Source organism: Rhipicephalus microplus, chromosome X (genome assembly GCF_043290135.1).
Source record: "Rhipicephalus microplus isolate Deutch F79 chromosome X, USDA_Rmic, whole genome shotgun sequence".
Lineage (NCBI taxonomy): Eukaryota > Metazoa > Arthropoda > Arachnida > Ixodida > Ixodidae > Rhipicephalus > Rhipicephalus microplus.
In genome coordinates, this window is record NC_134710.1 from 163,364,989 (window position 1) to 163,381,460 (window position 16,472).

General features: G+C 53.6%; 1 protein-coding gene and 59 non-coding genes across 60 annotated transcripts in view; 59 read left to right on the top strand and 1 right to left on the bottom strand.

Moving 5' to 3' along the window:
- Positions 1 to 16,472, bottom strand: part of LOC142775133 (uncharacterized) — a 45,338-nt gene that overhangs the window by 15,250 nt on the left and 13,616 nt on the right. The window lies entirely within an intron of this gene.
- TRNAS-GCU (transfer RNA serine (anticodon GCU)) lies at positions 180 to 260 on the top strand. The gene has a single exon. It is a non-coding gene; the product is annotated as a tRNA-Ser (tRNA).
- TRNAS-GCU (transfer RNA serine (anticodon GCU)) lies at positions 342 to 423 on the top strand. The gene has a single exon. It is a non-coding gene; the product is annotated as a tRNA-Ser (tRNA).
- Positions 666 to 747, top strand: TRNAS-GCU (transfer RNA serine (anticodon GCU)). Its single transcript has one exon. It is a non-coding gene; the product is annotated as a tRNA-Ser (tRNA).
- TRNAS-GCU (transfer RNA serine (anticodon GCU)) lies at positions 988 to 1,069 on the top strand. Its single transcript has one exon. It is a non-coding gene; the product is annotated as a tRNA-Ser (tRNA).
- On the top strand, positions 1,151 to 1,232 carry TRNAS-GCU (transfer RNA serine (anticodon GCU)). The gene has a single exon. It is a non-coding gene; the product is annotated as a tRNA-Ser (tRNA).
- Positions 1,474 to 1,554, top strand: TRNAS-GCU (transfer RNA serine (anticodon GCU)). The gene has a single exon. It is a non-coding gene; the product is annotated as a tRNA-Ser (tRNA).
- Positions 1,636 to 1,717, top strand: TRNAS-GCU (transfer RNA serine (anticodon GCU)). The gene has a single exon. It is a non-coding gene; the product is annotated as a tRNA-Ser (tRNA).
- TRNAS-GCU (transfer RNA serine (anticodon GCU)) lies at positions 1,959 to 2,040 on the top strand. Its single transcript has one exon. It is a non-coding gene; the product is annotated as a tRNA-Ser (tRNA).
- On the top strand, positions 2,121 to 2,202 carry TRNAS-GCU (transfer RNA serine (anticodon GCU)). Its single transcript has one exon. It is a non-coding gene; the product is annotated as a tRNA-Ser (tRNA).
- Positions 2,441 to 2,522, top strand: TRNAS-GCU (transfer RNA serine (anticodon GCU)). Its single transcript has one exon. It is a non-coding gene; the product is annotated as a tRNA-Ser (tRNA).
- TRNAS-GCU (transfer RNA serine (anticodon GCU)) lies at positions 2,602 to 2,683 on the top strand. The gene has a single exon. It is a non-coding gene; the product is annotated as a tRNA-Ser (tRNA).
- On the top strand, positions 3,251 to 3,332 carry TRNAS-GCU (transfer RNA serine (anticodon GCU)). The gene has a single exon. It is a non-coding gene; the product is annotated as a tRNA-Ser (tRNA).
- On the top strand, positions 3,739 to 3,820 carry TRNAS-GCU (transfer RNA serine (anticodon GCU)). The gene has a single exon. It is a non-coding gene; the product is annotated as a tRNA-Ser (tRNA).
- On the top strand, positions 4,062 to 4,143 carry TRNAS-GCU (transfer RNA serine (anticodon GCU)). The gene has a single exon. It is a non-coding gene; the product is annotated as a tRNA-Ser (tRNA).
- Positions 4,223 to 4,304, top strand: TRNAS-GCU (transfer RNA serine (anticodon GCU)). The gene has a single exon. It is a non-coding gene; the product is annotated as a tRNA-Ser (tRNA).
- On the top strand, positions 5,185 to 5,266 carry TRNAS-GCU (transfer RNA serine (anticodon GCU)). The gene has a single exon. It is a non-coding gene; the product is annotated as a tRNA-Ser (tRNA).
- On the top strand, positions 5,346 to 5,427 carry TRNAS-GCU (transfer RNA serine (anticodon GCU)). Its single transcript has one exon. It is a non-coding gene; the product is annotated as a tRNA-Ser (tRNA).
- TRNAS-GCU (transfer RNA serine (anticodon GCU)) lies at positions 5,671 to 5,752 on the top strand. The gene has a single exon. It is a non-coding gene; the product is annotated as a tRNA-Ser (tRNA).
- TRNAS-GCU (transfer RNA serine (anticodon GCU)) lies at positions 5,832 to 5,913 on the top strand. The gene has a single exon. It is a non-coding gene; the product is annotated as a tRNA-Ser (tRNA).
- On the top strand, positions 5,993 to 6,073 carry TRNAS-GCU (transfer RNA serine (anticodon GCU)). The gene has a single exon. It is a non-coding gene; the product is annotated as a tRNA-Ser (tRNA).
- TRNAS-GCU (transfer RNA serine (anticodon GCU)) lies at positions 6,155 to 6,236 on the top strand. Its single transcript has one exon. It is a non-coding gene; the product is annotated as a tRNA-Ser (tRNA).
- TRNAS-GCU (transfer RNA serine (anticodon GCU)) lies at positions 6,479 to 6,560 on the top strand. The gene has a single exon. It is a non-coding gene; the product is annotated as a tRNA-Ser (tRNA).
- TRNAS-GCU (transfer RNA serine (anticodon GCU)) lies at positions 6,642 to 6,723 on the top strand. Its single transcript has one exon. It is a non-coding gene; the product is annotated as a tRNA-Ser (tRNA).
- TRNAS-GCU (transfer RNA serine (anticodon GCU)) lies at positions 6,965 to 7,046 on the top strand. Its single transcript has one exon. It is a non-coding gene; the product is annotated as a tRNA-Ser (tRNA).
- Positions 7,279 to 7,360, top strand: TRNAS-GCU (transfer RNA serine (anticodon GCU)). The gene has a single exon. It is a non-coding gene; the product is annotated as a tRNA-Ser (tRNA).
- On the top strand, positions 7,440 to 7,521 carry TRNAS-GCU (transfer RNA serine (anticodon GCU)). Its single transcript has one exon. It is a non-coding gene; the product is annotated as a tRNA-Ser (tRNA).
- TRNAS-GCU (transfer RNA serine (anticodon GCU)) lies at positions 7,601 to 7,682 on the top strand. The gene has a single exon. It is a non-coding gene; the product is annotated as a tRNA-Ser (tRNA).
- Positions 7,923 to 8,004, top strand: TRNAS-GCU (transfer RNA serine (anticodon GCU)). Its single transcript has one exon. It is a non-coding gene; the product is annotated as a tRNA-Ser (tRNA).
- TRNAS-GCU (transfer RNA serine (anticodon GCU)) lies at positions 8,403 to 8,484 on the top strand. Its single transcript has one exon. It is a non-coding gene; the product is annotated as a tRNA-Ser (tRNA).
- Positions 8,726 to 8,807, top strand: TRNAS-GCU (transfer RNA serine (anticodon GCU)). The gene has a single exon. It is a non-coding gene; the product is annotated as a tRNA-Ser (tRNA).
- TRNAS-GCU (transfer RNA serine (anticodon GCU)) lies at positions 8,887 to 8,968 on the top strand. The gene has a single exon. It is a non-coding gene; the product is annotated as a tRNA-Ser (tRNA).
- On the top strand, positions 9,048 to 9,129 carry TRNAS-GCU (transfer RNA serine (anticodon GCU)). Its single transcript has one exon. It is a non-coding gene; the product is annotated as a tRNA-Ser (tRNA).
- TRNAS-GCU (transfer RNA serine (anticodon GCU)) lies at positions 9,211 to 9,292 on the top strand. Its single transcript has one exon. It is a non-coding gene; the product is annotated as a tRNA-Ser (tRNA).
- Positions 9,534 to 9,615, top strand: TRNAS-GCU (transfer RNA serine (anticodon GCU)). Its single transcript has one exon. It is a non-coding gene; the product is annotated as a tRNA-Ser (tRNA).
- Positions 9,696 to 9,777, top strand: TRNAS-GCU (transfer RNA serine (anticodon GCU)). Its single transcript has one exon. It is a non-coding gene; the product is annotated as a tRNA-Ser (tRNA).
- On the top strand, positions 10,016 to 10,097 carry TRNAS-GCU (transfer RNA serine (anticodon GCU)). The gene has a single exon. It is a non-coding gene; the product is annotated as a tRNA-Ser (tRNA).
- On the top strand, positions 10,177 to 10,258 carry TRNAS-GCU (transfer RNA serine (anticodon GCU)). Its single transcript has one exon. It is a non-coding gene; the product is annotated as a tRNA-Ser (tRNA).
- On the top strand, positions 10,501 to 10,582 carry TRNAS-GCU (transfer RNA serine (anticodon GCU)). Its single transcript has one exon. It is a non-coding gene; the product is annotated as a tRNA-Ser (tRNA).
- On the top strand, positions 10,823 to 10,904 carry TRNAS-GCU (transfer RNA serine (anticodon GCU)). Its single transcript has one exon. It is a non-coding gene; the product is annotated as a tRNA-Ser (tRNA).
- On the top strand, positions 11,146 to 11,227 carry TRNAS-GCU (transfer RNA serine (anticodon GCU)). The gene has a single exon. It is a non-coding gene; the product is annotated as a tRNA-Ser (tRNA).
- On the top strand, positions 11,308 to 11,389 carry TRNAS-GCU (transfer RNA serine (anticodon GCU)). The gene has a single exon. It is a non-coding gene; the product is annotated as a tRNA-Ser (tRNA).
- Positions 11,628 to 11,709, top strand: TRNAS-GCU (transfer RNA serine (anticodon GCU)). Its single transcript has one exon. It is a non-coding gene; the product is annotated as a tRNA-Ser (tRNA).
- TRNAS-GCU (transfer RNA serine (anticodon GCU)) lies at positions 11,789 to 11,870 on the top strand. Its single transcript has one exon. It is a non-coding gene; the product is annotated as a tRNA-Ser (tRNA).
- TRNAS-GCU (transfer RNA serine (anticodon GCU)) lies at positions 12,439 to 12,520 on the top strand. Its single transcript has one exon. It is a non-coding gene; the product is annotated as a tRNA-Ser (tRNA).
- Positions 12,600 to 12,681, top strand: TRNAS-GCU (transfer RNA serine (anticodon GCU)). The gene has a single exon. It is a non-coding gene; the product is annotated as a tRNA-Ser (tRNA).
- On the top strand, positions 12,761 to 12,842 carry TRNAS-GCU (transfer RNA serine (anticodon GCU)). Its single transcript has one exon. It is a non-coding gene; the product is annotated as a tRNA-Ser (tRNA).
- Positions 12,924 to 13,005, top strand: TRNAS-GCU (transfer RNA serine (anticodon GCU)). Its single transcript has one exon. It is a non-coding gene; the product is annotated as a tRNA-Ser (tRNA).
- TRNAS-GCU (transfer RNA serine (anticodon GCU)) lies at positions 13,244 to 13,325 on the top strand. The gene has a single exon. It is a non-coding gene; the product is annotated as a tRNA-Ser (tRNA).
- Positions 13,405 to 13,486, top strand: TRNAS-GCU (transfer RNA serine (anticodon GCU)). Its single transcript has one exon. It is a non-coding gene; the product is annotated as a tRNA-Ser (tRNA).
- On the top strand, positions 13,568 to 13,649 carry TRNAS-GCU (transfer RNA serine (anticodon GCU)). Its single transcript has one exon. It is a non-coding gene; the product is annotated as a tRNA-Ser (tRNA).
- On the top strand, positions 13,892 to 13,972 carry TRNAS-GCU (transfer RNA serine (anticodon GCU)). Its single transcript has one exon. It is a non-coding gene; the product is annotated as a tRNA-Ser (tRNA).
- TRNAS-GCU (transfer RNA serine (anticodon GCU)) lies at positions 14,054 to 14,135 on the top strand. Its single transcript has one exon. It is a non-coding gene; the product is annotated as a tRNA-Ser (tRNA).
- TRNAS-GCU (transfer RNA serine (anticodon GCU)) lies at positions 14,378 to 14,459 on the top strand. The gene has a single exon. It is a non-coding gene; the product is annotated as a tRNA-Ser (tRNA).
- TRNAS-GCU (transfer RNA serine (anticodon GCU)) lies at positions 14,700 to 14,781 on the top strand. The gene has a single exon. It is a non-coding gene; the product is annotated as a tRNA-Ser (tRNA).
- TRNAS-GCU (transfer RNA serine (anticodon GCU)) lies at positions 15,024 to 15,105 on the top strand. Its single transcript has one exon. It is a non-coding gene; the product is annotated as a tRNA-Ser (tRNA).
- On the top strand, positions 15,186 to 15,267 carry TRNAS-GCU (transfer RNA serine (anticodon GCU)). The gene has a single exon. It is a non-coding gene; the product is annotated as a tRNA-Ser (tRNA).
- TRNAS-GCU (transfer RNA serine (anticodon GCU)) lies at positions 15,506 to 15,587 on the top strand. The gene has a single exon. It is a non-coding gene; the product is annotated as a tRNA-Ser (tRNA).
- On the top strand, positions 15,667 to 15,748 carry TRNAS-GCU (transfer RNA serine (anticodon GCU)). Its single transcript has one exon. It is a non-coding gene; the product is annotated as a tRNA-Ser (tRNA).
- On the top strand, positions 16,317 to 16,398 carry TRNAS-GCU (transfer RNA serine (anticodon GCU)). The gene has a single exon. It is a non-coding gene; the product is annotated as a tRNA-Ser (tRNA).

Sequence of the window (16,472 nt, forward strand, 5' to 3'; positions counted from 1 at the left end):
GGATGGCCAGCAAGGCGGACGAGGGGGCCGAGAGGTTAAGGAGATGTACTGCTAATTTATTGGGCTCGCCCCGCATCGGTTCGTATCTCATCCTCGTCGAGTCGCGTAACTTTTTTTTGTTCTCCCAGTGATCGGTCTTCGACACTAGTGTGTAAGCTGCACGGATGGCCTGCAAGGCGGACGAGGTGGCCGAGAGGTTAAGGCGATGGACTGCTAATCCATTGGGCACTGCCCGCGTGGGTCGAATTCCATCCTCGTCGAGTCGCGTAACGTTGTTTTTGTTCTCCCAGTGATCGGTCTACGACACTAGTGTGTAAGCTGCGTGGATGGCCTGCAAGGCGGACGAGGTGGTCGAGTGGTTAAGGCGATGGACTGCTAATCCATTGGGCTCTGCCCACTTTGGTTCGAATCCTATCCTCGTCGAGTCGCGTAATTTTTTTTGTCCTCCCAGTGATGGGTCTGCGACACTAGTGTGTAAACTGCATGGATGGCCAGCAAGGCGGACGAGAGGGCCGAGTGCTTAAGGAGATATACTGCTATTTTATTAGGCTCGGCCCGCATCGGTTCCAATCTGATCCTCGTCGAGTCGCGTAACTTTTTTTTTGTTCTCCCAGTTATCTGTCTACGACTCTAGTGTGTAAGCTTCACGAATGGCCTTCAAGGCGGACGAGGTTGCCGAGAGGTTAAGGCGATGGACTGCTAATCCGTTGGGCTCTGCCCGCGTGGTTTCGAATCCCATCCTCGTCGAGTCGCGTAACTTTTTTTTGTTTTCCAGTGATCGGTCTTCGACACTAGCGTGTAAGCTGCACGGAGGGCCTGCAAGACGGACGATGTGGCTGAGAGGTTAAGGCGATAAACTGCTAATCCACTGGGCTCTGCCCGCGTGGGTTCGAATCCCATCCTCGTCGACCCGCGTAACTTTTTTTGTTCTCCCAGTGATCAGTCTTCGACACCAGTATGTAAGCTGCACGGATGGCCTGCAAGGCGGACGAGGTGGCCGAGAGGTTAAGGCGATGGACTGCTAATCCATTGGGCACTGCCCGCGTGGGTTCGAATTCCATCCTCGTCGTGTCGCGTAACTTTGTTTTTGTTCTCCCAGTGATAGGTCTTCGACACTAGTGTGTAAGCTGCACGGATGGCCTGCAAGGCGGACGAGGTGGTCGAGTGGTTAAGGCGATGGACTGCTAATCCATTGGGCTCTGCCCGCTTGGGTTCGAATCCTATCCTCGTCGAGTCGCTTAATTTTTTTTGTCTTCCCAGTGATGGGTCTGCGACACTAGTGTGTAAACTGCACGGATGGCCAGCAAGGCGGACGAGGGGGCCGAGAGGTTAAGGAGATGTACTGCTAATTTATTGGGCTCGCCCCGCATCGGTTCGTATCTCATCCTCGTCGAGTCGCGTAACTTTTTTTTGTTCTCCCAGTGATCGGTCTTCGACACTAGTGTGTAAGCTGCACGGATGGCCTGCAAGGCGGACGAGGTGGCCGAGAGGTTAAGGCGATGGACTGCTAATCCATTGGGCACTGCCCGCGTGGGTCGAATTCCATCCTCGTCGAGTCGCGTAACGTTGTTTTTGTTCTCCCAGTGATCGGTCTACGACACTAGTGTGTAAGCTGCGTGGATGGCCTGCAAGGCGGACGAGGTGGTCGAGTGGTTAAGGCGATGGACTGCTAATCCATTGGGCTCTGCCCACTTTGGTTCGAATCCTATCCTCGTCGAGTCGCGTAATTTTTTTTGTCCTCCCAGTGATGGGTCTGCGACACTAGTGTGTAAACTGCATGGATGGCCAGCAAGGCGGACGAGAGGGCCGAGTGGTTAAGGAGATATACGGCTATTTTATTAGGCTCGGCCCGCATCGGTTCCAATCTGATCCTCGTCGAGTCGCGTAACTTTTTTTTGTTCTCCCAGTGATCGGTCTTCGACACTAGTGTGTAAGCTGCACGAATGGCCTGCAAGGCGGGCGAGGTGGCCGAGAGGTTAAGGCGATGGACAGCTAATCCATTGGGCTCTGCCCACGTGGGTTCGAATCCCATCCTCGTCGAGTCGCGTAACTATTTTTTGTTCTCCCAGTGATCGGTCTTCGACACTAGTGTGTAAGCTGCACAGATGGCCTGCAAGGCGGACGAGGTGGCCGAGAGGTTAAGGCCATGGACTGCTAATGCATTGGGCTCTGCCCGCGTGGGTTCGAATCCCATCCTCGTCGAGTCGTGTAACTTTTTTTCTTCTCCCAGTGATCGGTCTTCAGCACTAGTGTGAAAGCTGCACGAATAGCCTGCAAAGAGGACGAGGTGGCCGAGAGGTTAAGGATTGACTGCTAATTTATTGGGCTCGGCCCGCATGGGTTCAAATCCCATCCTCGTCGAGTCGCGTAACTTTTTTTGTTCTCCCAGTAATCAGTCTTCGACACTAGTGTGTAAGCTGCACGGGTTGCCCGCAATGCGGACGAGGTGTCCGAGAGCTTAAGGCGATGGACTGCTAATCCATTGGGCAATGCCCGCGTGGGTTCGAATCCCATCCTCGTCCAGTCGCGTAACTTTTTTTGTTCTTCCAGTGATCGGTCTTCAACACTAGTGTGAAAGCTGCACGAATGGCCTGCAAAGCGGACGAGGTGGCCGAGAGGTTAAGGCGATGGACTGCTAATCCATTGGGCTCTGCCCGCGTGGGTTCGAATCCCATTTTCGTCGAGTCGTCTAACTTTGTTTTTGTTCTCCCAGTGATGGGTCTACGACACTAGTGTGTAAACTAAACGGATGGCCTGCAAGGCGGACGAGGGGGCCGAGAGGATAAGGAGATTGCTTGCTTATTTATTGGGCTCGGCCCGCGTCGGTTCGAATCCCATCCTCGTCGAGTCGCGTAACTTTTTTTTTGTTCTCCCAGTTATCTGTCTACGACTCTAGTGTGTAAGCTTCACGAATGGCCTTCAAGGCGGAGGAGGTTGCCGAGAGGTTAAGGCGATGGACTGCTAATCCGTTGGGCTCTGCCCGCGTGGTTTCGAATCCTATCCTCGTCGAGTCGCTTAATTTTTTTTTGTCTTCCCAGTGATGGGTCTGCGACACTAGTGTGTAAACTGCACGGATGGCCAGCAAGGCGGACGAGGGGGCCGAGAGGTTAAGGAGATATACTGCTAATTTATTGGGCTCGCCCCGCATCGGTTCGTATCTCATCCTCGTCGAGTCGCGTAACTTTTTTTGTTCTCCCAGTGATCGGTCTTCGACACTAGTGTGTAAGCTGCACGAATGGCCTGCAAGGCGGGCGAGGTGGCCGAGAGGTTAAGGCGATGGACTGCTAATCCATTGGGCTCTGCCCGCGTGGGATCGAATCCCATCCTCGTCGAGTCGCGTAACTTTTTTTGTTTCTCCCAGTGATCGGTCTTCGACACTAGTGTGTAAGCTGCACGGATGGCCTGCAAGGCGGACGAGGTGGCCGAGAGGTTAAGGCGATGGACTGCTAATATACTGGGCTCTGCCCGCGTTTGTTCCAATCCCATCCTCGTCGAGTCGTGTTACTTTTTTTTGTTCTCCCAGTGATCTGTCTACGACACTAGTGTGTAAGCTGCACGAATGGCCTGCAAGGCGGACGAGGTTACCGAGAGGTTAAGGCGATGGACTGCTAATCCGTTGGGCTCTGCCCGCGTGGGTTTGTATCCCATCCTCGTCGAGTCGCGTAACTTTATTTTTTGTTCTCCCAGTGATCGGTCTACGACACTAGTGTGTAAGCTGCATGGATGGCCTGCAAGGCGGACGAGGTGGTCGAGTGGTTAAGGCGATGGACTGCTAATCCATTGGGCTCTGCCCACTTTGGTTCGAATCCTATCCTCGTCGAGTCGCGTAATTTTTTTTGTCCTCCCAGTGATGGGTCTACGACACTAGTGTGTAAACTGCATGGATGGCCAGCAAGGCGGACGAGAGGGCCGAGAGGTTAAGGAGATATACTGCTATTTTATTAGGCTCGGCCCGCATCGGTTCGAATCTGATCCTCGTCGAGTCGCGTAACTTTTTTTTGTTCTCCCAGTGATCGGTCTTCGACACTAGTGTGTAAGCTGCACGAATGGCCTGCAAGGCGGGCGAGGTGGCCGAGAGGTTAAGGCGATGGACAGCTAATCCATTGGGCTTTGCCCACGTGGGTTCGAATCCCATCCTCGTCGAGTCGCGTAACTATTTTTGTTCTCCCAGTGATCGGTCTTCGACACTAGTGTGTAAGCTGCACAGATGGCCTGCAAGGCGGACGAGGTGGCCGAGAGGTTAAGGCCATGGACTGCTAATGCATTGGGCTCTGCCCGCGTGGGTTCGAATCCCATCGTCGTCGAGTCGCGTAAATTTTTTTGTCCTCCCAGTGATGGGTCTACGACACTAGTGTGTAAACTGCATGGATGGCCAGCAAGGCGGACGAGAGGGCCGAGAGGTTAAGGAGATATACTGCTATTTTATTAGGCTCGGCCCGCATCGGTTCGAATCTGATCCTCGTCGAGTCGCGTAACTTTTTTTCTTCTCCCAGTGATCGGTCTTCAGCACTAGTGTGAAAGCTGCACGAATGGCCTGCAAAGTGGACGAGGACTCGCTTGCTGGATTTCGAGCTGACCGGTCGTGCGCTCGCGCGCTCCGCGCGCTTGCGATCTCCCGCGTCAGCGTGGCTCTGGCCGACTGGACTCGCCCTACGTCATCTCCTGCCGCCGACGACCTTCCACCTCCGACGACAGTGCAGCTCTGATTTACTGGACTTGTTCTACGCCATCCACCGACGCCGAAAGGAGCTCTCGCAGGTGCGCCCCGTCCTCGGACTCCAGTGACCGTGCTCCATCTTTCCTATCTCTTCTATCCCCTCGATTTGTCCTCGCTCGCTGTGGCTTACCACACGTCTCTTCTTCTCTTCTCCTTCTTCGGCTTTCCCACATCTTTACTCCTATCCTTTTTATCCCTCCTCACCCCCATCCCTCGTGAGCTACTGTGGCGGTGTCGCTCTTTGAAGCAGACAATAACGGGGCTCGCTTTTCTCTTCTTTTCTCTTTTCATAGCCACTCCGCAAAGTGGACGAGGTGGCCGAGAGGTTAAGGATTGACTGCTAATTTATTGGGCTCGGCCCGCATGGGTTCAAATCCCATCCTCGTCGAGTCGCGTAACTTTTTTTGTTCTCCCAGTATACAGTCTTCGACACTAGTGTGTAAGCTGCACGGGTTGCCCGCAATGCGAACGAGGTGTCCGAGAGCTTAAGGCGATGGACTGCTAATCCATTGGGCTCTGCCCGCGTGGGTTCGAATCCCATCCTCGTCCAGTCGCGTAACTTTTTTTGTTCTCCCAGTGATCGGTCTTCAACACTAGAGTGAAAGCTGCACGAATGGCCTGCAAAGCGGACGAGGTGGCCGAGAGGTTAAGGCGATGGACTGCTAATCCATTGGGCTCTGCCCGCGTGGGTTCGAATCCCATTTTCGTCGAGTCGTCTAACTTTTTTTTTGTTCTCCCAGTGATCGGTCTACGACACTAGTGTGTAAACTAAACGGATGGCCTGCAAGGCGGACGAGGGGGCCGAGAGGATAAGGAGATTGCTTGCTTATTTATTGGGCTCGGCCCGCGTCGGTTCGAATCCCATCCTCGTCGAGTCGCGTAACTTTTTTTTGTACTCCCAGTTATCTGTCTACGACTCTAGTGTATAAGCTTCACGAATGGCCTTCAAGGCGGACGAGGTTGCCGAGAGGTTAAGGCGATGGACTGCTAATCCGTTGGGCTCTGCCCGCGTGGTTTCGAATCCCATCCTCGTCGAGTCGCGTAACTTTTTTTTGTTTTCCAGTGATCGGTCTTCGACACTAGCGTGTAAGCTGCACTGAGGGCCGGCAAGACGGACGATGTGGCTGAGAGGTTAAGGCGATGAACTGCTAATCCACTGGGCTCTGCCCGCGTGGGTTCGAATCCCATCCTCGTCGACCCGCGTAACTTTTTTTGTTCTCCCAGTGATCAGTCTTCGACACTAGTGTGTAAGCTGCACGGATGGCCTGCAAGGCGGACGAGGTGGCCGAGAGGTTAAGGCGATGGACTGCTAATCCATTGGGCTTGCCCGCGTGGGTTCGAATTCCATCCTCGTCGAGTCGCGTAACTTTGTTTTTGTTCTCCCAGTGATAGGTCTTCGACACTAGTGTGTAAGCTGCACGGATGGCCTGCAAGGCGGACGAGGTGGTCGAGTGGTTAAGGCGATGGACTGCTAATCCATTGGGCTCTGCCCGCTTGGGTTCGAATCCTATCCTCGTCGAGTCGCTTAATTTTTTTTTGTCTTCCCAGTGATGGGTCTGCGACACTAGTGTGTAAACTGCACGGATGGCCAGCAAGGCGGACGAGGGGGCCGAGAGGTTAAGGAGATATACTGCTAATTTATTGGGCTCGCCCCGCATCGGTTCGTATCTCATCCTCGTCGAGTCGCGTAACTTTTTTTTGTTCTCCCAGTGATCGGTCTTCGACACTAGTGTGTAAGCTGCACGGATGGCCTGCAAGGCGGACGAGGTGGCCGAGAGGTTATGGCGATGGACTGCTAATCCATTGGGCACTGCCCGCGTGGGTTCGAATTCCATCCTCGTCGAGTCGCGTAACGTTGTTTTTGTTCTCCCAGTGATCGGTCTACGACACTAGTGTGTAAGCTGCATGGATGGCCTGCAAGGCGGACGAGGTGGTCGAGTGGTTAAGGCGATGGACTGCTAATCCATTGGGCTCTGCCCACTTTGGTTCGAATCCTATCCTCGTCGAGTCGCGTAATTTTTTTTGTCCTCCCAGTGATGGGTCTACGACACTAGTGTGTAAACTGCATGGATGGCCAGCAAAGCGGACGAGAGGGCCGAGAGGTTAAGGAGATATACTGCTATTTTATTAGGCTCGGCCCGCATCGGTTCGAATCTGATCCTCGTCGAGTCGCGTAACTTTTTTTTGTTCTCCCAGTGATCGGTCTTCGACACTAGTGTGTAAGCTGCACGAATGGCCTGCAAGGCGGGCGAGGTGGCCGAGAGGTTAAGGCGATGGACAGCTAATCCATTGGGCTCTGCCCACGTGGGTTCGAATCCCATCCTCGTCGAGTCGCGTAACTATTTTTTGTTCTCCCAGTGATCGGTCTTCGACACTAGTGTGTAAGCTGCACAGATGGCCTGCAAGGCGGACGAGGTGGCCGAGAGGTTGACTGCTAATTTATTAGGCTCGGCCCGCATGGGTTCAAATCCCATCCTCGTCGAGTCGCGTAACTTTTTTTGTTCTCCCAGTAATCAGTCTTCGACACTAGTGTGTAAGCTGCACGGATGGCCTGCAAGGCGGAAGAGGTGGCCGAGAGGTTAAGGCGATGGACTGCTGATTCATTGGGCTCTGCCGGCGTGAGTTCAAATCCCATCCTCGTCGAGTCGCGTAACTTGTTTTGTTCTCCCAGTGATCTGTCTACGACACTAGTGTGTAAGCCGCACGAATGGCCTGCAACGCGGACGAGGTGGCCGAGAGGTTAAGGCGATGGACTGCTAATCCATTGGGCTCTTTCCGCGTGGGTTCGAATCCCATCCTCGTCGAGTCGCGTAACTTGTTTTGTTCTCCCAGTGATCTGTCTACGTCACTAGTGTGTAAGCTGCACGGGTGGCCTGCAAGGCGGACGAGGTGGCCGAGAGGTTAAGGCGATGGACTGCTAATCCATTGGGCTCTGGCCGCGTGGGTTTCAATCCCATCCTCGTCGAGTCGCGTAACTTTTTTTTATTCTCCCAGTTATCTGTCTTCGACACTAGTGTGTAAGCTGCACGGATGGGGTGCAAGGCGGACGAGGTGGGCGAGAGGTTAAGGATCGACTGCTAATTTATTGGGCTCGACCCGCGTGGGTTCGAATCCGATCCTGGTCGAGTCACGTAACTTTTTTTTGTTCTCCCAGTAATCAGTCTTCGACACTTGTGTGTAAACTGCACGGGTGGCCTGCAAGGCGGACAAGGTGGCCGAGAGGTTAAGGCGATGGACTGCTAATCCATTGGGCCTTGCCCGCGTAGGTTCGAATCCCATCCTCGTCGAGTCGCGTAACTTTTTTTGTTCTCCCAGTGATCGGTCTTCGACACTAGTGTGTTAGCTGCACAGATGGCCTGCAAGGCGTACGAGGTGGATGAGAGCTTAAGGCGATGGACTGCTAATCCATTGAGCTCTGCCCGCGTGGGTTCGAATCCCATCCTCGTCGAGTCGCGTAACTTTTTTTCTCCGAGTGATGGGTCTTCGACACTAGTGTACAAGCTGCACAAATGGCCTGCAAGGTGGACGACGTGGCCGAGAGGTTAAGGAGATTGACTGCTAATTTATTGGGCTCAGCCCGCGTGGGTTCGAATCCCATCCTCGTCGAGTCGCGTAACTTTTTTTGTTCTCCCAGTAATCAGTCTTCGCCACTAGTGTGTAAGCTGCACGGGTAGCCTGCAAGGCGGACGAGGAGGCCGAGAGGTTAAGGCGATGGACTGCTAATCCATTGGGCTCTGCCCGCGTGGGTTCGAGTCCCATTTTCGTCGAGTCGTGTAACTTTTTTTTGTTCTCCCAGTGATGGGTCTACGACACTAGTGTGTAAACTGAACGGATGGCATGCAAGGCGGACGAGGGGGCCGAGAGGATAAGGAGATTGCTTGCTTATTTATTGGGCTCGGCCCGCGTCGGTTCGAATCCCATCCTCGTCGAGTCGCGTAACTTTTTTTGTTCTCCCAGTTATCTGTCTACGACACTAGTGTGTAAGCTGCACGAATGGCCTTCAAGGCGGACGAGGTTGCCGAGAGGTTAAGGCGATGGACTGCTATTCCGTTGGGCTCTGCCCGCGTGGGTTCGAATCCCATCCTCGTCGAGTCGCGTAACTTTTTTTTGTTTTCCAGTGATCGGTCTTCGACACTAGTGTGTAAGCTGCACGGAGGGCCTGCAAGACGGACGAGGTGGCCGAGAGGTTAAGGCGATGGACTGCTAATCCACTGGGCTCTGCCCTCGTGGGTTCGAATCCCATCCTCGTCGAGTCGCGTAACTTTTTTTGCTCTCCCAGTCATCGGTCTTTGACACTAGTGTGTAAGCTGCACGGATGGCCTGCAAGGCGGACGAGGTGGCCGAGAGAATAAGGCGATGGACTGCTAATCCATTGGGCACTGCCCGCGTGGGTTCAAATTCCATCCTCGTCGAGTCGCGTAACGTTGTTTTTGTTCTCCCAGTGATCGGTCTACGACACTAGTGTGTAAGCTGCATGGATGGCCAGCAAGGCGGACGAGGTGGTCGAGTGGTTAAGGCGATGGACTGCTAATCCATTGGGCTCTGCCCACTTTGGTTCGAATCCTATCCTCGTCGAGTCGCGTAATTTTTTTTGTCCTCCCAGTGATGGGTCTACGACACTAGTGTGTAAACTGCATGGATGGCCAGCAAGGCGGACGAGAGGGCCGAGAGGTTAAGGAGATATACTGCTATTTTATTAGGCTCGGCCCGCATCGGTTCGAATCTGATCCTCGTCGAGTCGCGTAACTTTTTTTTGTTCCCCCAGTGATCGGTCTTCGACACTAGTGTGTAAGCTGCACGAATGGCCTGCAAGGCGGGCGAGGTGGCCGAGAGGTTAAGGCGATGGACAGCTAATCCATTGGGCTCTGCCCACGTGGGTTCGAATCCCATCCTCGTCGAGTCGCGTAACTATTTTTTGTTCTCCCAGTGATCGGTCTTCGACACTAGTGTGTAAGCTGCACAGATGGCCTGCAAGGCGGACGAGGTGGCCGAGAGGTTAAGGCCATGGACTGCTAATGCATTGGGCTCTGCCCGCGTGGGTTCGAATCCCATCCTCGTCGATTCGTGTAACTTTTTTTCTTCTCCCAGTGATCGGTCTTCAGCACTAGTGTGAAAGCTGCACGAATGGCCTGCAAAGTGGACGAGGTGGCCGAGAGGTTAAGGATTGACTGCTAATTTATTGGGCTCGGCTCACATGGGTTCAAAACCCATCCTCGTCGAGTCGCGTAACTTTTTTTGTTCTCCCAGTAATCAGTCTTCGACACTAGTGTGTAAGCTGCACGGGTTGCCCGCAATGTGGACGAGGTGTCCGAGAGCTTAAGGCGATGGACTGCTAATCCATTGGGCTCTGCCCGCGTGGGTTCGAATCCCATCCTCGTCCAGTCGCGTAACTTTTTTTGTTCTCCCAGTGATCGGTCTTCAACACTAGTGTGAAAGCTGCACGAATGGCCTGCAAAGCGGACGAGGTGGCCGAGAGGTTAAGGCGATGGACTGCTAATTCATTGGGCCCTGCCCGCGTGGGTTCGAATCCCATTTTCGTCGAGTCGTCTAACTTTTTTTGTTCTCCCAGTGATGGGTCTACGACACTAGTGTGTCAACTAAACGGATGGCCTGCAAGGCGGACGAGGGGGCCGAGAGGATAAGCAGATTGCTTGCTTATTTATTGGGCTCGGCCCGCGTCGGTTCGAATCCCATCCTCGTCGAGTCGCGTAACTTTTTTTTTGTTCTCCCAGTTATCTGTCTACGACTCTAGTGTGTAAGCTTCACGAATGGCCTTCAAGGCGGACGAGGTTGCCGAGAGGTTAAGGCGATGGACTGCTAATCCGTTGGGCTCTGCCCGCGTGGTTTCGAATCCCATCCTCGTCGAGTCGCGTAACTTTTTTTTGTTTTCCAGTGATCGGTCTTCGACACTAGCGTGTAAGCTGCACGGAGGGCCTGCAAGACGGACGATGTGGCTGAGAGGTTAAGGCGATAAACTGCTAATCCACTGGGCTCTGCCCGCGTGGGTTCGAATCCCATCCTCGTCGACCCGCGTAACTTTTTTTGTTCTCCCAGTGATCAGTCTTCGACACCAGTATGTAAGCTGCACGGATGGCCTGCAAGGCGGACGAGGTGGCCGAGAGGTTAAGGCGATGGACTGCTAATCCATTGGGCTCTGCCCACTTTGGTTCGAATCCTATCCTCGTCGAGTCGCGTAATTTTTTTTGTCCTCCCAGTGATGGGTCTGCGACACTAGTGTGTAAACTGCATGGATGGCCAGCAAGGCGGACGAGAGGGCCGAGTGGTTAAGGAGATATACTGCTATTTTATTAGGCTCGGCCCGCATCGGTTCCAATCTGATCCTCGTCGAGTCGCGTAACTTTTTTTTGTTCTCCCAGTGATCGGTCTTCGACACTAGTGTGTAAGCTGCACGAATGGCCTGCAAGGCGGGCGAGGTGGCCGAGAGGTTAAGGCGATGGACAGCTAATCCATTGGGCTCTGCCCACGTGGGTTCGAATCCCATCCTCGTCGAGTCGCGTAACTATTTTTTGTTCTCCCAGTGATCGGTCTTCGACACTAGTGTGTAAGCTGCACAGATGGCCTGCAAGGCGGACGAGGTGGCCGAGAGGTTAAGGCCATGGACTGCTAATGCATTGGGCTCTGCCCGCGTGGGTTCGAATCCCATCCTCGTCGAGTCGTGTAACTTTTTTTCTTCTCCCAGTGATCGGTCTTCAGCACTAGTGTGAAAGCTGCACGAATAGCCTGCAAAGAGGACGAGGTGGCCGAGAGGTTAAGGATTGACTGCTAATTTATTGGGCTCGGCCCGCATGGGTTCAAATCCCATCCTCGTCGAGTCGCGTAACTTTTTTTGTTCTTCCAGTAATCAGTCTTCGACACTAGTGTGTAAGCTGCACGGGTTGCCCGCAATGCGGACGAGGTGTCCGAGAGCTTAAGGCGATGGACTGCTAATCCATTGGGCTCTGCCCGCGTGGGTTCGAATCCCATCCTCGTCCAGTCGCGTAACTTTTTTTGTTCTTCCAGTGATCGGTCTTCAACACTAGTGTGAAAGCTGCACGAATGGCCTGCAAAGCGGACGAGGTGGCCGAGAGGTTAAGGCGATGGACTGCTAATCCATTGGGCTCTGCCCGCGTGGGTTCGAATCCCATTTTCGTCGAGTCGTCTAACTTTGTTTTTGTTCTCCCAGTGATGGGTCTACGACACTAGTGTGTAAACTAAACGGATGGCCTGCAAGGCGGACGAGGGGGCCGAGAGGATAAGGAGATTGCTTGCTTATTTATTGGGCTCGGCCCGCGTCGGTTCGAATCCCATCCTCGTCGAGTCGCGTAACTTTTTTTTTTGTTCTCCCAGTTATCTGTCTACGACTCTAGTGTGTAAGCTTCACGAATGGCCTTCAAGGCGGAGGAGGTTGCCGAGAGGTTAAGGCGATGGACTACTAATCCGTTGGGCTCTGCCCGCGTGGTTTCGAATCCTATCCTCGTCGAGTCGCTTAATTTTTTTTTGTCTTCCCAGTGATGGGTCTGCGACACTAGTGTGTAAACTGCACGGATGGCCAGCAAGGCGGACGAGGGGGCCGAGAGGTTAAGGAGATATACTGCTAATTTATTGGGCTCGCCCCGCATCGGTTCGTATCTCATCCTCGTCGAGTCGCGTAACTTTTTTTGTTCTCCCAGTTATCTGTCTACGACACTAGTGTGTAAGCTGCACGAATGGCCTTCAAGGCGGACGAGGTTGCCGAGAGGTTAAGGCGATGGACTGCTATTCCGTTGGGCTCTGCCCGCGTGGGTTCGAATCCCATCCTCGTCGAGTCGCGTAACTTTTTTTTGTTTTCCAGTGATCGGTCTTCGACACTAGTGTGTAAGCTGCACGGAGGGCCTGCAAGACGGACGAGGTGGCCGAGAGGTTAAGGCGATCGACTGCTAATCCACTGGGCTCTGCCCTCATGGGTTCGAATCCCATCCTCGTCGAGTCGCGTAACTTTTTTTGCTCTCCCAGTCATCGGTCTTTGACACTAGTGTGTAAGCTGCACGGATGGCCTGCAAGGCGGACGAGGTGGCCGAGAGAATAAGGCGATGGACTGCTAATCCATTGGGCACTGCCCGCGTGGGTTCAAATTCCATCCTCGTCGAGTCGCGTAACGTTGTTTTTGTTCTCCCAGTGATCGGTCTACGACACTAGTGTGTAAGCTGCATGGATGGCCAGCAAGGCGGACGAGGTGGTCGAGTGGTTAAGGCGATGGACTGCTAATCCATTGGGCTCTGCCCACTTTGGTTCGAATCCTATCCTCGTCGAGTCGCGTAATTTTTTTTGTCCTCCCAGTGATGGGTCTACGACACTAGTGTGTAAACTGCACGAATGGCCTGCAAAGTGGACGAGGTGGCCGAGAGGTTAAGGATTGACTGCTAATTTATTGGGCTCGGCCCACATGGGTTCAAATCCCATCCTCGTCGAGTCGCGTAACTTTTTTTGTTCTCCCAGTAATCAGTCTTCGACACTAGTGTGTAAGCTGCACGGGTTGCCCGCAATGTGGACGAGGTGTCCGAGAGCTTAAGGCGATGGACTGCTAATCCATTGGGCTCTGCCCGCGTGGGTTCGAATCCCATCCTCGTCCAGTCGCGTAACTTTTTTTGTTCTCCCAGTGATCGGTCTTCAACACTAGTGTGAAAGCTGCACGAATGGCCTGCAAAGCGGACGAGGTGGCCGAGAGGTTAAGGCGATGGACTGCTAATTCATTGGGCCCTGCCCGCGTGGGTTCGAATTCCATCCTCGTCGAGTCGCGTAACTTTGTTTTTGTTCTCCCAGTGATAGGTCTTCGACACTAGTGTGTAAGCTGCACGGATGGCCTGCAAGGCGGACGAGGTGGTCGAGTGGTTAAGGCGATGGACTGCTAATCCATTGGGCTCTGCCCGCTTGGGTTCGAATCCTATCCTCGTCGAGTCGCTTAATTTTTTTTTGTCTTCCCAGTGATGGGTCTGCGACACTAGTGTGTAAACTGCACGGATGGCCAGCAAGGCGGACGAGGGGGCCGAGAGGTTAAGGAGATGTACTGCTAATTTATTGGGCTCGCCCCGCATCGGTTCGTATCTCATCCTCGTCGAGTCGCGTAACTTTTTTTTGTTCTCCCAGTGATCGGTCTTCGACACTAGTGTGCAAGCTGCACGGATGGCCTGCAAGGCGGACGAGGTGGCCGAGAGGTTAAGGCGATGGACTGCTAATCCATTGGGCACTGCCCGCGTGGGTCGAATTCCATCCTCGTCGAGTCGCGTAACGTTGTTTTTGTTCTCCCAGTGATCGGTCTACGACACTAGTGTGTAAGCTGCGTGGATGGCCTGCAAGGCGGACGAGGTGGTCGAGTGGTTAAGGCGATGGACTGCTAATCCATTGGGCTCTGCCCACTTTGGTTCGAATCCTATCCTCGTCGAGTCGCGTAATTTTTTTTGTCCTCCCAGTGATGGGTCTGCGACACTAGTGTGTAAACTGCATGGATGGCCAGCAAGGCGGACGAGAGGGCCGAGTGGTTAAGGAGATATACTGCTATTTTATTAGGCTCGGCCCGCATCGGTTCCAATCTGATCCTCGTCGAGTCGCGTAACTTTTTTTTTGTTCTCCCAGTTATCTGTCTACGACTCTAGTGTGTAAGCTTCACGAATGGCCTTCAAGGCGGACGAGGTTGCCGAGAGGTTAAGGCGATGGACTGCTAATCCGTTGGGCTCTGCCCGCGTGGTTTCGAATCCCATCCTCGTCGAGTCGCGTAACTTTTTTTTGTTTTCCAGTGATCGGTCTTCGACACTAGCGTGTAAGCTGCACGGAGGGCCTGCAAGACGGACGATGTGGCTGAGAGGTTAAGGCGATAAACTGCTAATCCACTGGGCTCTGCCCGCGTGGGTTCGAATCCCATCCTCGTCGACCCGCGTAACTTTTTTTGTTCTCCCAGTGATCAGTCTTCGACACCAGTATGTAAGCTGCACGGATGGCCTGCAAGGCGGACGAGGTGGCCGAGAGGTTAAGGCGATGGACTGCTAATCCATTGGGCACTGCCCGCGTGGGTTCGAATTCCATCCTCGTCGAGTCGCGTAACTTTGTTTTGTCCTCCCAGTGATGGGTCTGCGACACTAGTGTGTAAACTGCGTGGATGGCCAGCAAGGCGGACGAGAGGGCCGAGTGGTTAAGGAGATATACTGCTATTTTATTAGGCTCGGCCCGCATCGGTTCCAATCTGATCCTCGTCGAGTCGCGTAACTTTTTTTTGTTCTCCCAGTGATCGGTCTTCGACACTAGTGTGTAAGCTGCACGAATGGCCTGCAAGGCGGGCGAGGTGGCCGAGAGGTTAAGGCGATGGACAGCTAATCCATTGGGCTCTGCCCACGTGGGTTCGAATCCCATCCTCGTCGAGTCGCGTAACTATTTTTTGTTCTCCCAGTGATCGGTCTTCGACACTAGTGTGTAAGCTGCACAGATGGCCTGCAAGGCGGACGAGGTGGCCGAGAGGTTAAGGCCATGGACTGCTAATGCATTGGGCTCTGCCCGCGTGGGTTCGAATCCCATCCTCGTCGAGTCGTGTAACTTTTTTTCTTCTCCCAGTGATCGGTCTTCAGCACTAGTGTGAAAGCTGCACGAATAGCCTGCAAAGAGGACGAGGTGGCCGAGAGGTTAAGGATTGACTGCTAATTTATTGGGCTCGGCCCGCATGGGTTCAAATCCCATCCTCGTCGAGTCGCGTAACTTTTTTTGTTCTCCCAGTAATCAGTCTTCGACACTAGTGTGTAAGCTGCACGGGTTGCCCGCAATGCGGACGAGGTGTCCGAGAGCTTAAGGCGATGGACTGCTAATCCATTGGGCTCTGCCCGCGTGGGTTCGAATCCCATCCTCGTCCAGTCGCGTAACTTTTTTTGTTCTTCCAGTGATCGGTCTTCAACACTAGTGTGAAAGCTGCACGAATGGCCTGCAAAGCGGACGAGGTGGCCGAGAGGTTAAGGCGATGGACTGCTAATCCATTGGGCTCTGCCCGCGTGGGTTCGAATCCCATTTTCGTCGAGTCGTCTAACTTTGTTTTTGTTCTCCCAGTGATGGGTCTACGACACTAGTGTGTAAACTAAACGGATGGCCTGCAAGGCGGACGAGGGGGCCGAGAGGATAAGGAGATTGCTTGCTTATTTATTGGGCTCGGCCCGCGTCGGTTCGAATCCCATCCTCGTCGAGTCGCGTAACTTTTTTTTTTGTTCTCCCAGTTATCTGTCTACGACTCTAGTGTGTAAGCTTCACGAATGGCCTTCAAGGCGGAGGAGGTTGCCGAGAGGTTAAGGCGATGGACTACTAATCCGTTGGGCTCTGCCCGCGTGGTTTCGAATCCTATCCTCGTCGAGTCGCTTAATTTTTTTTTGTCTTCCCAGTGATGGGTCTGCGACACTAGTGTGTAAACTGCACGGATGGCCAGCAAGGCGGACGAGGGGGCCGAGAGGTTAAGGAGATATACTGCTAATTTATTGGGCTCGCCCCGCATCGGTTCGTATCTCATCCTCGTCGAGTCGCGTAACTTTTTTTGTTCTCCCAGTTATCTGTCTACGACACTAGTGTGTAAGCTGCACGAATGGCCTTCAAGGCGGACGAGGTTGCCGAGAGGTTAAGGCGATGGACTGCTATTCCGTTGGGCTCTGCCCGCGTGGGTTCGAATCCCATCCTCGTCGAGTCGCGTAACTTTTTTTTGTTTTCCAGTGATCGGTCTTCGACACTAGTGGGTAAGCTGCACGGAGGGCCTGCA